General features: G+C 46.8%; 1 protein-coding gene and 1 non-coding gene across 2 annotated transcripts in view; both read left to right on the top strand.

Annotated features, from left to right (window-relative positions):
• LOC124722746 (Down syndrome cell adhesion molecule-like protein Dscam2) overlaps positions 1 to 16,547 on the top strand; it is a 163,879-nt gene that overhangs the window by 31,958 nt on the left and 115,374 nt on the right. The gene's annotated exons all lie outside the window — the stretch shown is intronic.
• On the top strand, positions 8,214 to 8,288 carry Trnas-uga. Its single transcript has one exon. It is a non-coding gene; the product is annotated as a tRNA-Ser (tRNA).

Below are 16,547 nucleotides of genomic sequence, written 5' to 3'. Positions count from 1 at the left end.
CCAAAGGTCTGGAAATGTGTCGTGAAATATTGCTTTTGACTGATCTGCATAAGAACGTAAAAAGCCGAAGCAACGTGAAATAGAAATCCATTATAAAACCTATAAAAGATGGTGAAAAGCCGGCCGGAGTGGCCTGCGGTTCTAGGTGCTACAGTGTGGAGCCGAGCGACCGCTACGGTCGCAGGTTCGAATCCTGCCTCGGGCATGGACGTGTTTGATGTCCTTAGCTTAGTTAGGTTTAATTAGTTCTAAGTTCTAGGCGACTGATGACCTCAGAAGTCAAGTCGCATAGTGCTCAGAGCCATTTGAACAATTTTTTATGGTGAAAAAAATAGCAGTGGTGACTGGTGATTGTACTGACATTCAGCATGAAAGGGTGAGCGGTCGACTTCCCCAGTATATACATTACGACGATCCCAATGAGCTAATAGACCAGCTACGGCTGCTCATGTCATCAGTTGCCGCTGGTAATACAGCTCATTCGAATGAAGTTGTTCCACTGATTTCTGAGATTAGAGAGAGAGGTATCATCAAATAAGCGTGGAGACTGTGGTTCGACAACTGCACAAACCAGCACGCAAAACACATCCTTGTCATGATTAAAGGTTTGTATGACCTGTCGACATGAGGGAATATTCACGTGTGAATAACGCATTCAAATATCTTTTAATGCTCATTGATATTTATTCTAAATATGCCTGGGCATTACCCATGAAAGAGAAAACAGGGAAGGAAGTTGCGCATGTGTTTGAGGGATTGATGCAGATGGGGACGAATCGAATCCCAGACAGCCTTCAAACAGATCACGGCGGCGAGTTTTACAGTACATATTTCAAGACTGTGATGGAGTGGCATGGAATACATCACTACTCTACGTTCACCCACCTGAAGGCGAGTATCATGGGACGTGGCATCGACTCGGCTAATGTACGAAGTAGTGCTAGAGGGGATTGACTGCATGAATCCTGCAGGGCTGTCCTAAAATCCATAAGAGGACGAGGATGTGGAGATTTCGTCTAAAGAGCGCATTGCAAGGCATCCCAGATACGTTCAATAATGTTCATGAATGGGGGGGGGGGGGATCTGGCGGCCAGCGGAAGTGTTTAAACTCAGAAGAGTGTTCCTTTAAGCCACTCTGTAGTAATTCTGGACGTGTGGGGTGTCACATTGTCCAGCTGGAATTGCCCAAGTCCGTCGGAATGCACAATGGACATGAATGGATGCAGATGACCAAACAGGATACTTACGTACGTGCCATCTGTCAGGTGTAGCATTGCCCTGCTGGAATTGCCCACGTCCGTCGGAATGCACCCTGGACATGACCGGATGCAGGTGATCAGATAGGATGTCACCTGTCAGAGTCATATCTAGACGTATAAGGGCTCCCATATCACTCCAGCTGCACAAGCCCCACACAATTACAGAGCCTCCTCAAGCTTGAACAGTCCACAGCTGACATGCAGAGACCATGTAAAATTGAGGTTGTCTCCATACCCATAAACGTCCATCTGCTCGATACAATTTGAAACGAGATTCGTCTGACCAGGCAACATGTCTCCAGTCACCAACTGTCCAGTGTCGATGTTGACAGGCCGAGGCGGGACGTAAAGCTTTGTGTCGTGCATTCCTCAAGGGCACACGACTGGGTGTTCGGCTCCGAAAGCCCATATCGGTGATGTTTCGTTAAATGGTTCGCACGCTGACACTTGATGAGGGCCCACCATTAAAATCTGCAGCAATCTGCGGAAGGGTTGTACTTCTATCATACTGAACGATTATCTTAAGTCGTCGTTGGTCCCGTTCTTGTAGGATCTTTATACGGCCGTAGCGATATCTGATTTCTGATATTACTTGTAAAATGGTCATACAGGAAAATTCCCACTCCATCGCCGCCTCGGAGATGCTGTGTCCTATCTTTCGTGCGGCGACTGTAACACCACGTTCAATCTCTCTTAGATCTTGATAACCGACCATTGTAGCAGCTGTAACCTATGTAACTGCACCAGACACTTGTTGTCTTATAAAGGCGTTGCCGACTGCAGCGCCGTATTTTGTCTGTTTTCATATCTCTGTATTTGAATACAGTTTCTTTGGTACTTCAGTGTATAAACAGAATGAGATAATTAAATCAGGACTAATAGATGTACGAAACGAAATTGAATCCTCATCAAATTTCTGAGGACACACTGCAGCGTATGCACTAGTCCTATACGACCGTGTGATTAACTGTCGTTCACTTATTGGTACTGAGCAGCGTGCTGTATAAAAGACCGAGTACTGTGGCATATCCAGAGCTTTTCAGTGTGAACGTCGTTGCCGACATTCAAGGTGAATAGCATACATAATTCATACTTAAAGATGTTGCACTCATAGTACACACAGAAAATGCTGGTACAACAAACATTCTCAGTAAGAATGGCATCACCGAGGCCTTTCAAGGATGTGAATTGTACTAAAACACGGAAGAGTGCATAGTGGCTAATACGTTTCTTTCATGGAGTCTACTGGCACGATCCTGGAATAGCTTATAAAGAAACGATGACGTCACTTCAAATGGTTCAAATGGCTCTGAGCACTATGGGACGCAACATCTGAGGTCGTCAGTCCCCTAAAACTTAGAACTACTTAAACCTAAGTAACCTACGGACATCACACACGTCCATGCCCAAGGCAGGATTCGAACCTGCGACCGTAGCGGTCGCTCGGTTCCGGACTGAAGCGCGTAGAACCGCTCGGCCACAATAGCCGGCGTCACTTCGAATATTTGATCACCCTGAGACCACCATGAACGTCAAAGGCGACGAGGAGATTACATGGATTCAGTGAATCTTTAAGTTTGCATCTGTTCAAGACCTGGAATTCTATGGGCGCCCTGATATCCACCAGTTCAAGAAGAAGATGTGTGACAATAGTGTTGTGTCTGCTTATGAAAATATAAAATTACTTTTAAGCTGGATTAATGAAAATAAACTAATTTTGCACCTGACATTCTACGTGTGCAACATGACAGGCGAAATCCCATACAATCACTGCGTATACTTTGTTAGCCTCCATCGTAAACGTCTCCTCCCTCATGCTTAAAACTAATATCTTGCGCATCTTGCACAGCCTTTATACAGGGTGTGATTCACAAGTTTCAAGACTGATTCATTTCTGAGTAGCGGAGCGCGCACAGACCGGTTCCACCGGCTGGGGGAAGTAGTGGGAGGTCTCAGGGAACGAACTGACGCTGCGGCAGTTGCCTCCGGAACCCTGAAAAGTGCGCATCGCTTGTAGTGTGAGTGTGTGTCATTAACCTCGGTCGAAAAGTGGGAGAGACGAAAATAGAGCAGCACTTGGAGCAGCGTCATGAGATTAAGTTTTGTGTGAAACTGAACAAAACCGCTATGGAGACTCTCAGTATGATTCAAGAGGCCTTTAAGGAAGAAGCCATGTCCCGTGCAATAGTTTTCATGTGGCATAAACGTTTCAAAGACGGCCGCAGAAATGTTGAAGACGACGACCGCTCTGGGAGGCCATCATCAAGCCGAACGGATCAAAATATGGAGAGAGTGTGGGAACTTTTAAACAATGACCATCGTCTTATTACTAGATTAATTGCCGAAGAGCTGGGATTCAGTCAGAGTACGGTGTGGAGGATTGTGACACAGAATTTGATGATGCAAAAAGTGTGTGCCAAACTGATGCCAAAAGTTTTGTTGGTGGATCAGAATAAACAGAGCATGGCTGCTATGCAAGAAATGCTCCAACGGTTGAATGTTGATCCAAACCTTCTGGAGAAAGTGGTTACTGGTGATGAGCCCTGGGTCTACAAGTACGATCCTAAGACGAAGCATCAAAGCTCAGAACGGCATACTGCTTTCTCGCCAAAGCCCAGGAAAGCTTGCATGAGCAAGCCGTGTGTGAAGTGCATGCTGATTTTTTTTTATGGTAAAGCAGTGATTCACAAGGAGTTTGTTACTCGTGGGCAGACTGTCACAGGTGACTTTTACGCTGGAGTGCTCCGCCACTTGAGGGATCGAGTTCGCCGCCTCCGCCTGGCGATCGAGGGCGATTGGATTCTCCACCACGACAACGCGCCCGCTCACACGTCGCACGCCGCCGTCAAGTTCAACATGACAACACTGCCACAGCCATCCTACAGCCCCAACTTGGCTCCAAGTCACTTTTTCATTTTCCCCGAATCAAGACAGGCCTAAATGGCAAGCGATTCGACTCTATCGACGCCATCCAGCAGGCTTCGACGAGAGTCCTTGACAGCATGACGCCCAAGGCCTTCCAGAAGGGCTACGAACAGTGGAAGGCGCGCTGGCAGCGCTGTGTTGATGCTGAAGGATCATATTTTGAAGAATTTTAGTCCGCTGTACTTAAATCTCCCATAAATTTCTAGTTCTGAATTAAGTCTTGAAACTTTGGAATCACACGCTGTATACAGTTGTAAGGGAAGGGATTTGTGAAGTAAAAACAAAGACATAACAATTTTTTATTCAGACATAAATATTCACAGTACTAATACAGCGTTACAACCACAAATCTTGCTGTTTTTACAATACACGGAGTAAAACTGCTTTTAACTCCACAGTACTCGTTATTCTTCGAAATTTTTTTTCACTCACAGGTCTCGGTTTTACAAATAAGAAATTTTTTACTGTACTTTGCAGTACTGATTACAGCTATCGCAGAGGTATAGTTTCCCTTCCACTAATACTATTCTAGTGAAATTCCACCCAAACAGAAGACTTAATTTATATGTTGAACTGGATGGTTCTAAGCGTTTTCCATCTCAAGCAGCTGATAAAACAGCTGCACTGACATGTACTGGGTAAAGCTCACTTAAAGCTAGTACGACCTGGACAGCTAATGGTAGTTAAAATTTAAAACCTAATCGATTTTAACAAGCATTCACACAACCACACATGCACATTAAGCGTAAAAGAGAGAAATACAGTAAACTATTTTTTCCGTTTACAATTTTTTAACTTTTTTGATGATTTTAGTTCAATTTTTAAACTTTTTTATACGTTACACATTTTTAACATTTTTTATGATTGGATTCCGTAGAAATGTTGGAACACGTGAGGCAATACTGACCCTACGACTTATCTTAGAAGCTAGATTAAGGAAGGGCAAACCTACGTTTCTAGTATTTGTAGACTTAGGGAAAACTTTTGACAATGTTGACTGGAATACTCTCTTTCAAATTCTGAAGGTGGCAGGGATAAAATACAAGGAGCGAAAGGCTATTTACAATTTGTACAGAAACCAGATGTCAGTTATAAGGGTCGAGGGACATTAAAGGGAAGCAGTGGTTGGGAAAGGAGTGAGACGGGGTTGTAGTCTCTCCCCGATGTTATTCAATCCGTATATTGAGCAAGCAGTAAAGGAAACAAAAGAAAAATTCGGAGTAGGTATTAAAATCCATGGAGAAGAAATAAAAACGTTGAGGTTCGCCGATGACATCGTAATTCTGTCAGAGACAGCAAAGGACTTGGAAGAGCAGTTGAACGGAATGGATAGTGTCTTGAAAGGAGGACATAAGATGAACATCAACAAAAGCAAAACGAGGATAATGGAATGTAGTCGAATTAACTCGGGTGATGCTGAGGGAATTAGATTAGGAAATGAGACACTTAAAGTAGTAAAGGAGTTTTGCTATTTGGGAAGCAAAATAACTGATGATGGTCGAAGTAGAGATGATATAAAATGGAGACTGGCAATGGCAAGAAAAGCGTTTCTGAAGAAGAGAAATTTGTTAACATCGAGTATAGATTTAAGTGTCAGGAAGTCATTTCTGAAAGCATTTGTATGGAGTGTAGCCATGTATGGAAGTGAAACATGGACAATAAATAGTTTGGACAAGAAGTGAATAGAAGCTTTCGAAATGTGGTGCTACAGAAGAATGCTGAAGATTAAATGGGTAGATCACATAACTAATGAGGAAGTATTGAATAGGATTGGGGAGAAGAGTAGTTTGTGGCACAACTTGACCAGAAGAAGGGATCGGTTGGTAGGACATGTTCTGAGGCATCAAGGGGTCACCAATTTAGTATTGGAGGGCAGCGTGGAGGGTAAAAATCGTAGAGGGAGACCAAGAGATGAATACACTAAGCAGATTCAGAAGGATGTAGGTTGCAGTAGGTACTGGGAGATGAAGAAGCTTGCACAGGATAGCGTAGCATGGAGAGCTGCATCAAACCAGTCTCAGGACTGAAGACCACAACAACAACAACATGATTTCTATATTTTTTTTCAGTTCATGCTGCTTACATATTCATGCATAGATATTATGCTGCTTATTCAGAAAAAAATTCAACAGAATATATTTACACACAGGAATAGATATTTACACAGACATCCACACTCAAATGCAGTGACAACCATACACACAGACGTACAGAAGCACTCACAGAGGCAATAGTTACTCTATGATAAAAGAGCCATACTAATCGGCACAAGCAGTCACTCAGCCAGAACACCACCGTTCAGACACTGCAAGTAGTCTTCGACCGTGAGGACACGTGATGCCGCACGTCGCACACCCTTAGATCGCCTCAGGGTGGCTCCATCTATTGTACGATATGCATACATTTCGGATCTTAGACCCACAGACTCCACAATCGGCAATCCATCTGCCTCATCTTTCTTTAATGCCGATAACCTTCTAGTTCTGAAGAACATTACCGGAACGATTATCGGCTAAGTATCCCATTGACTAGAATTCATTACCGTGACACCTAGCTGCTTCATATGGATAGCAGTTCTTCATCCAATAGACGAAGCCATCTGTATCCATATAAAGCAACTTTGGTTCCACGAAAAAAGGTTTAGCAAATTCGTAAGCGAAACGCTACATAGGGAGTTGGAGATATCCAGTATACACACACCCAAATAGACTGGTTTCGTAAGCTCTACTGAAACCTTCGACATCTCCACAGCAACGAAATTCTCATTGAAAATAGTGACCTGCTCAAATTTTGGTCTGGTGATGTACTTTCTTACGACCCATGGCTCTTTCCTTTTGGTCATAATCAAAACAACGCGTCCGTTTCTTATATTCTGCCTCGTTTTACCGAAAATGGAATTATTCATCAGTTTATAAAAATCTTTTTCAAAAGCACTAGTCGCACACGCCCTATTTTCGGTATTTAATTCAATATACCCCTTCAGCCAGGAGGACTGATTGAAGGAGATAGCCCAGGTGATTCTACCTATCTCCATCCCTAAGCTAGGACACTGCTTTAGATTATGATAAAGAATTACATACCTCTGCTTGTGTCCAACAGTGTTCATCAATTTAGGGATTGTGCTTCCACACGGAATTTGTTGCTCTGGACATGAAGGCAAGTTACTTATCATTTCATACAAACTAACAGGATATATGAGGTCTGTCTCCACATCAGAATCAGCCGCCAGACCCAATATTTTTCCACCTAATCCTTCTAATTCGTTTTCGAGCATCCATTGAAACCCACCAACCGGCAGTGGATGCATCATGGCCTGCCCGAATAACTTATTCACATCCAAATATAGAATATAACTTGAAAAGAGGGATGCATTTGAAAAATCATCCTGGCAGGGTCGCCAAAATGAAAGATGATCCTGGCAGGGGATGCCAAAATGAAAGTGATCCTGGTAGGGAACACCAAAATGAAAGTGAACCCGTTTGTGGACTATATAAACAAAATGTTTGATTGAGAACATGGAAGAGTCATACACAATGAATGTTATCCTGTCGTGGTCGTAATGAAAGTTAACACTTTGAGTGACTGTATAATAGTGATGAGTTCATTAAGATTGTAAGCAAAGTTTAGTTAATGACAACATTTATTTTCCCAAAAACAAACAAAGGCAGACGTAATTAAAGTTATATAAATTATGTTAGAATATCGTAAACAACTAAAAGACGAGAATGATATTTTCACTTTGCAGCGGAGTGTGCGCTTATATGAAACTTCCTGGCAGATGAAAACTGTGTGCCGGACCGAGACTCGACCTCGGGACCTTTGCCTTTCGCGGGCAGCGCACATTCCGCTGCAGATTGAAAATATCATTCTGGAAACATCCCCCAGGCTGTGGCTAAGCCATGTCTCCACAATATCCTTTCTTTCAAGAGTGCTAGTTCTGTAAGGTTCCCAGCAGAGCTTATGTAAAGTTTGGAAGGTAGGAGACGAGGTACTGGCAGAAGTAAAGCTGTGCGGACGGGGCGTGAGTCGTGCTTGGGTAGCTCAGTTGGTAGAGCACTTGCCCGTGAAAGGCAAAGGTCCCGAGTTCGAGTCTCGGTCCGGCACACAGTTTTAATCTGCCAGGAAGTTTCAACTAACAGACGGTTTAAGACCACGATGGTCAAGGATCCTGGGTGGCAAAAGTGAGTCAAGTACTTTGGCCCTAAAAATGTGTATGACACAATCTGAATTGTTGTGACACTCAGCAGACTTTGATTGATGATCTACAGAATTCTATATGGGTGCAGCTGAGAGCTAATGGCGATTGGGATTTATATGCCCAGACAAGGTCGGAGCAGCAGTATGTTACCCTGTTTGCTTCATGCAGCGATGTAACTTGCAGCTGGCAGGATGTGTGCGGCAGAGATGAGACGTAAGGCGGCACCTGTGAATCGATCGCGGCCACAACAGAAATGCAAAATCTGAAGATCAAGCGATCAGACAGACGGATCGCGATTTACTCTTTACCAGAGCCCTGAAGTCATGGTAGATTTCAATTTGCCACACACCCATTCACTGGTCGTACCAAGGACCAATCTGGGTCACTTATATGGCAGAGCACACTACGATGCCAAACGTCAAGACTGGTGAACAAAAAACCAGTAAGTGTGCTCTCGGCAAACGAGTAGTCAGCGACGTTTGAAGTTACACTATTGGTACATGATGCGGCGGTTTTTCACTCATTTCATTGTTATATCTCCTGAAATATGTGTCGCACAGTAATATTATTTTCCTGGTACATTTAGTAGTATATGTGAATACTGCCTGCAAAATGTCTCCCAAATACAGTTAGTAATAAAGATGTACTAAATTAAAGCGTCTTGCTATATGCGTGAGTTTTACTGCATGAACAGCGAAGAAGCAGTAAGCAATAATTTTTTTCCTTTCACCATTCTGACGCAGTCGTCAGCGAGAAAAACTTTCATAAGGGTTTGAAAATAATGGTAAAGTTTTTTTCAAGCCTCTAAGTGCTTCATCTGGATGATGACCGAGCGAGGATTTGAAGTGCCATCCACTCGAAATATGGTAAAGAGTTTCCAGCACATTTGGGCGAGTTGAGATAATGATCATTAAAACTAAAGGGTACAAAAGCAGGAATGGGAGTGACGATAAAATAAGAGCAGTCAAACCTTGCACAGAAATAGAGAGTATTTAAAAATTTACGTACTATTCTCCAGTTAAACATTTGATTAGGCATTATAAGCAACATGAAGATACATTTGAAACATTTATTAATACAAATTTAGTGCATTTCATTGTGATTACCCTTCAAATGTAAGCATATGTCACATCGCTCCTCCGCAGCGATCAACATAGCATTGTAGCATAGCTGGCGTTACTTGTCTCATAGCTGCAAAACCGCAGTTGTTTAGCTGTTAAAGGTTACTGATTTCCACTTGATTCACCTACATTTGATAAATACCCAGATGAAATAGTCCATCTTCATTTGCCAAATCCTACAGTTATTTCCGTTTACAGATGAGAAACGTTGCCTCATCGCTGAACAAAATGTGCAGCATTAAATCTTCATTTCTAACGGCATCCGTATACCCTGTCTGGCGGCATAGTCATCAGCTTTAAGTTTATAGCCTATTTCAATACGGTGTGTGTGTGTGTGTTTGTGTGTGTGTGTGGGCGATTACCTAGCTAGCTATTTATTTAGTCTTCTGGTTGATGCTTCGTGGCTGCTACTAAGTTTCGTCCGCCACATCCGACCGTCCTGAATGCTGCTCGTAAGTAGTACGACCAGTTCGCATGAATTTCTTGACCACGTAGTTAATGGCACGTTTCGTAGGAAACGGTTTGTGAAATTTAAACTTGAAACTGTTTCATGCCTCCTCGTACGGCTATCTATGCAGCTATTGTTCCTTCTGTTGTGAAAATTTTTTAGATTACCTGCAGTAAACTTAAAATTTTTAAGGTTAAGACAGAAACGGCAAGGGGCTGTATTAACGAGTCATTTTCCTACGCGCTACTCAACGTAAGTAGTTTAGAAGTGGTCACTTGAAGCTCTTTCTAGGAGCTTAAGTTTCATTTGCGGACTGATCATGTAGGTGTAGAGGTACGAATGTTTCTGTTTCCAGCAATGGAATCCTGATGAACACAGCAGTGTCGACGAAGAAATAGATTTAAGGTTCAGGAGGACGGTTGGCGGGGGGGGGGGGGGGGGGGGAGGATTTTATGCATATTAAACTTTTTTCATCCGTTACTGACAAGCTGAATGTTAAAAATTTGCCTAGCTAGTCCTGACAAAACAGCGGTAATATTAACTAATTTATTTCTCTTCTAGGCACTGTGAACATTAAGTTTTATCTGTGTTCCACGTTTGCGGTCCCACGTGTGCCCTATAAAGCGGAAGTAAAAGCCGTACACTTTATGTCACTGTGTGATAGGGAATTAGTGTGAGGCTGATACACGGCGACCGTGTGTAAGCGTAACTGGTAAGTGGTATTGTTACCAGAAACAAAATCACAGTGAACTGGTCTTCGCCTGCGAAACGTACGAAGCGAGCCGGCAAAAGCTATTTCACGTCTACGAACGAATTTTTATTCTTTTCGGTGAAGGAAGACAGAAAACTTGACGTGTCCGGGCGAAAAAACAGTGAGTGACGGGGCGAATTACGGCGAACGTGGTCCGGAAAATTAGGAGGGGAACCCCCTCCCCCCCCCCACATAGCTTTCCCTTACCGCCGCTCTGATAAATCGCCCAGCAGGGAGAGGGGGAGCGATTTTGTGTGTGTGTGTGTGTGTGTGTGTGTGTGAGTGTGAGAGAGAGAGAGAGAGAGAGAGAGGGAGAGAGAGAGATAGAGAAAAAGAGAGAGAGAGAGAGAGAGAGAGAGAGAAAGAGAGATGGGACATTCGCACACTCACTGAAGGCAAAGGTGCACTTGCCTCTTACCTCTTACCTGAAGCCCACAGTGACAGAACCTCTAGTTTTTGATAAGGTTTTCATTTTTTCATTTAATTTATTGCATTTTTAAAGACGCTTTACGTATAAGGTGCAGTCAAATTAAAACGAGACAGATGGAAAAAAATAAGTGAACCGTTTTTTATTTCAAAACTAATCGTCATAGCTGTTAATACCGTTCCAAAAATATGGAACATGTGGGCAGGCCCACATGTTACCAATGTTGTTTCCATCGCTCTCCATAAATTTCGCTGGGAAGCTGTTACACATCTTCCATGCGCACCCATGCGATTTCCATACTTTTTGAGTCATGGAGAAAGACATTCGTGATCGTCGATTTGCTTCGGACGAAACGGTGGACACCTGTGTACAAATCATGGATTCGTAGGCAACCGCAAACTTTTTCCATGAGGGCGTGGACCGTCTTGTCAAAAATGTTCAAATGTGTATGAAATCTTATGGGACTTAACTGCCAAGGTCATCAGTCCCTAAGCTTACACACTACTTAACCTAAACAATCCTAAGGACAAACACACACACCCATGCCCGAGGGAGGACTCGAACCTCCGCCGGGACCAGCCGCACAGTCTATGACTGCAGCGCCTTCAGACCGCTCGGCTAATCCTGCGCGGTGGACCGTCTTGTCTCACAGTAGCATAAATATGTTAACAGTTACGGCGACTGCTTTTGAATAACAAACACTTTACATACTTTTCAGTCACGTTTTCATCTGACTACCCCTTATAGCGCTTTAAAACAGGTCATACATTTTACAGTTGTCATCATGTAATATGATAATTGACAAACTGCCTATTGGCTTCTGTCTCGGGTTCTTCGGCCGACGTTCATCTAATGATTTTTCTGACGTTTCGCCAGCACGAGTGGCTGGCATTGTCAAAGCTTCACCCTCCATTGCCGGTGGTGAACTGGAGCCGAGCTCGCGGGCGCAGACTATATGTACCTGGCGTGCCAACGTCCGAGGGCTTCTCCGCGGTCATTTCCGGTGCGGTTCTCCTCTTGCTACCTGCGACGGTCGTTCGCTGCAGTACGGGAAGCCAGGATCCGTTGACCTTAAGGCTTTCCTCTTTCTTGTTCAAACTGTTCGCGTGTTTTTGTATTTCTACAGCTTCTCTGAACAAGCGCGTGTGATAGTGCTTCTCTACAGCCAGAACTTCCGTGTCGGCGAATTTTATTACGTGGTCGGTCTCATTGAGTGCGTGCTCTGCCACGGCCGATTTCTCCACCTGCCCCAACCTACAATGTCGCTTATGCTCGTTGATCCTGGTGTTGATGGATCGTCCAGTCATTCCGACATAAACTTTTCCGCATGTGCATGGTATACGGTATATTCCCGACATTGCAAGTGGGTCTCTTTTCTCCTTCGCCGATCTAAGACACTCTTTGATCTTCCTTGTCGGTTTGAAAACCATCTTTACGCCATGTTTGCGCATTATACGGCCGGTTCTGTCCGTCACTCTGGGAATGTATGGCAGAAAGGCCGTACCCGACATTTCTTTTTCTGGTTCCTTACTTCACCGAGTGTTTGGCTCTGTTACACTTCTAATATAATTTTTAGAGTACCCATTGCTCCTCAGGACAGTTTCCAGGTGTTGCATTTCTCGTTTGAGGTGTTGCGGCTCACATATTCGTCCTGCTCTCGTTACGAGCGTACTAATCATGCCTCTTTTCTGGCTCGGGTATAACAGAGCCAAACACTCGGCGAAGTAAGGAACCAGAAAAAGAAATGTCGGGTACGGCCTTTTGCTACAGAAACTTTGTGTGCTACAGATCTTGAGTGCACAGACGCTGTGAAAATGAGATTAATTCACGAATACTATGCCGTGACCTCCCAACTGCTGTCTCCAGCTAGAGGAAGCCAACCAACACAACGCTCCATCCTCTCACCTAAGCCCTCCAGCAGGAACTGAGCGTCCACTCCCTAGGCGGTCCGACGAGTGGTCGCCACATCCCTTGGCGGATTCGCTCTCGTCATACTGATGTATAAGTCACGGTCAGTGATCAGCAGAGTTTCCATATTAAGGTCCCAGAAAGTGGGACCACACATTGATTGCTGGGGGCATTCCCAGGTATTCGCTTGATACCTCAGATCCAGAGTCCATTATCCTTTTAAGTATTCCATCACAGTAGGCCTCCAGACACCCATATAGCAGCTGTGGACACCCAATCTCCCTTAAACGAGAGAAGAGAGGTGGTCACCACAGGTTGTCAAAGGCCCCTGAAAGGTGCACCGTGACAGCCAAGACATACTTTGATCGGGCTGAGTGGGCAGTGCGACACACCTCCTCGATCGTATCCTGAGTGGAGCGACCTTATGGAAGCCGAACTGCCGCTGTAGCTCGAGATTTTATGTAGTACTCTGGTGTGGCATTCCTCGGTCGGTACGACATTGACAGAACGGTGGTTTCCCTTCGCTATTTCTCTAGTACCGCGCGCCACGGAATTTGAATCCGCGCCAGACGTCATGGACGCCATCGCGCCGTAAGCTGTGGCTGTGCGCGCCTCCTGGCCCGCTTCTAGTGTGGGGGCGCCACAGTGGAACACGTGGTCCCAGCGGCCAATAGCGCCGCCCCCGATAGCGTCCTTAAGCGCCGGCCACTCGCTCAGCCAGCGTTCTCCGAGTACCGCCCTTCGATTTGTGTTTTCGTGCACCAATCGAAGCGTTAGGGTTGCAGGTGCCAGCCAGCCAGCCAGCCAGCCAGCCAGTAGCGGTCCAACCGAGCAGCAGTGGTCCAGCCGAGCAGGAGTAGCAGCAACAGTCGCAGCAGTCCAGCCAGCCAGCAGCAGCAGCGGCCCCCGCCCCGTCCGCGGCAGCAGCAGCTGCAGCGTACCTGCCGGCCGTCGCCAGTGCCAGCAGCGTGGGACTCTGTTCCTTGTCTTCGTCCGTCCCCAGTTTTTTCCTCTTCTTTTCGTCCTGTACTGTTTTAGTTCTTCCCTGTTGTCATGTCAGCTCCCACCACCACTGCCACTACTACCTCCACTGCCATAGTGTATACTTCGCCCTCTGCCGCCACCTCCACTGTTACATGGTGTGCCCAGTCGCCCCCTCCTGCTTCCATCCCTCCTCTTCTAACTCTTCCTTCTCCCTCACTCTTTGTCGCCCCCTCCCCAGCTTCTTCCTCCCGCTCCTCTACCTCTGATCCTTTACCCTCACTCCCCCAGCCTATCACTGCCGCTCCAGCTAGGGTGGTGGCCCGACGAGCCACTGCCCGTGCCCAGCTCTCCCCATCGCTTTCGCCATCACCGTCATCGCCATCGCCGTCGCCGTCGCCGTCACCTTCACCATTGCCATCTCCGGCGCCGACTACTGCGTCCACGCCAGGACCTGCCACTTCCCGCCACCTCCCTGTAGCTCCCGTCCCTCATGTCACCACTCACCCTTCCGCCGCCCTTAAACGCCCTAGTGGCACCACCACCTCCTCCGCTCCCAAAAAGGCCCTGCCCCGTCCTCCTTCCTCCCCACAGGATGCCATGGATGTCTCCCCGCCTGGCCCTGCTCCCTCCGCCTCCTCCTCCTCCTCCTCCTCCTCCTCCTCCTCCTCCTCCCCTCCCTCTTCCTACAAATACCTCCTCTCTCATCCCAAGCCTTCCCTCCTCGAGGCCCGGAACCTCTCCCTCCTTCTCCGCCAACACTTTCCTCGAGGCCCCATCTCCCTCCTCACTCCCAGAAGAGACTCAGTTCTCATTTCCTCCCCCAGCCCCACCCTCCATACTGATATCCTCTCCCGCATCCCCATCACCCGGTTTGGCCCCAATGCCTCCCTCACCCCTGCTCCTTCCCCATCTCCTACCCGTCAATCCCAACCCCTGCGTCGCCTGCCGACCCTCACTGCCATGATCACTCGACGTAGTCCGACGATCAAGGAGGAGAAGGTGTTGGCGGAGTTCAAGGCGCATCCCTCGCTGGAGGTGCGGGCGGTCCGCCGCAATTTCAACTCCGCCGGCCCCACCCACCTTATGCGGGTTTTCTCAGAGGAAACCCCCTCCATTTACTGCCTCCTGAAGGAGCATGCCGTCCTCTTCAACCAGCTCTATGAGGTCGACCCCTCCCATTCCCCACCTCAATCCCTCCGCTGCCAGAGGTGTCTGCACTACAATGCACACACAACAGCTGAGTGCCACGAGGCCCCCACCTGCCTGCATTGTAAGCAAGCGCACTTCCTCCGGCAGTGCCCTAACCTTCAGTCCCCTCCCTCCTGTAATACCTGCAGTATCCCACATCCCACCTACTCCCAAAAATGTAAAGCCTGGCGCCCTCCGACCACTCCTGAACTCACCGTCCCTGTTCTCCCTCTGGACGCCCCCACCCCTCCTGGAAATTCCCATTGTCCCCACCCCCCCCCCACCGCTGAGGACATCATCAGGTTCCTCACTATTGTTCTGCAAAACGTCCACCCTTTCCAGCACCCTCACACCCTCCAACAGATCTCCCTTGCCACCTGTTCGTCTTCCACCTAAACATGTATGCAACCTACTCCCACAACCAGGCCAATTTCACCTTCTTCCATCTCGACACCCTCGTCTAATTCCCTGTCATGGCACAACAGCACCGTATCCTTTGCAACAACATCCGTTCCTTTGCCGCCAACAAGAATCTCTTCATGCACACCCTCACCACCCACCGTGTGGATGCCTTCCTCCTTAATGAAACCTTTCTTCAGCCCCACCACACCATTCACACCTCGCCCTACCTCCTTCACTGCTCCGACAATCCCTTCCAGATAGTGCGTGGCGGAGTTGCCATTGGTCACCACCGCCAGATCCCAGTTCAGCTCCAACCTCTCCTCCCCGACCCCACCGGACACCTGAATCTAAGTCTCTTCTTCCCTGGCCTTACCATCACCTGCGCCACCATCTATGTCCGCCATAACACCCCTATTCCCTTTGAATTCCTCTACCACAATGATCGTACCTTCTCCTCCTCCGTGAATCCCGCCATCTCTACCATGCCTTCCTTCGCACACATGACCTGGACACACTACAACGCCACCGGTAACTCCAGAGACACATCCGTATCTTGCTCGCGGCTAAGAAACGCAGGACTGGCGACAGACATGCAACCGCTTAAACACTACCCTTCCTATCAGCTCGTCCAAGTACTGGTCAGCCATCCGCCGCCTTACCGGATCTAAACCGCCCCCCCTCTACTATCCTCTGCTTCATGACATCCAACCGTTCCCTGACGCCATTAGTAAGGCCAATCACTTTGCCTCCTACCTCTCTGATGTCTTTACCATCCCTGATGATCCCCAGTTCAATTACTCCCTCTTCCCAGATGTCCGCAATCAAACTGACACCTCTGTCCCCCCCTTCGCACCTGGTTTCCAGTACTTGGACAACATTGCACACACAGAACTCAATGCCCCTATCACTACACAGGATCTCATTGCTACACTCCGC

Source organism: Schistocerca piceifrons, chromosome X, assembly GCF_021461385.2.
Source record: "Schistocerca piceifrons isolate TAMUIC-IGC-003096 chromosome X, iqSchPice1.1, whole genome shotgun sequence".
Classification (NCBI taxonomy): Eukaryota; Metazoa; Arthropoda; class Insecta; order Orthoptera; family Acrididae; genus Schistocerca; species Schistocerca piceifrons.
This window is presented reverse-complemented; position numbering and strand designations above follow the sequence as displayed.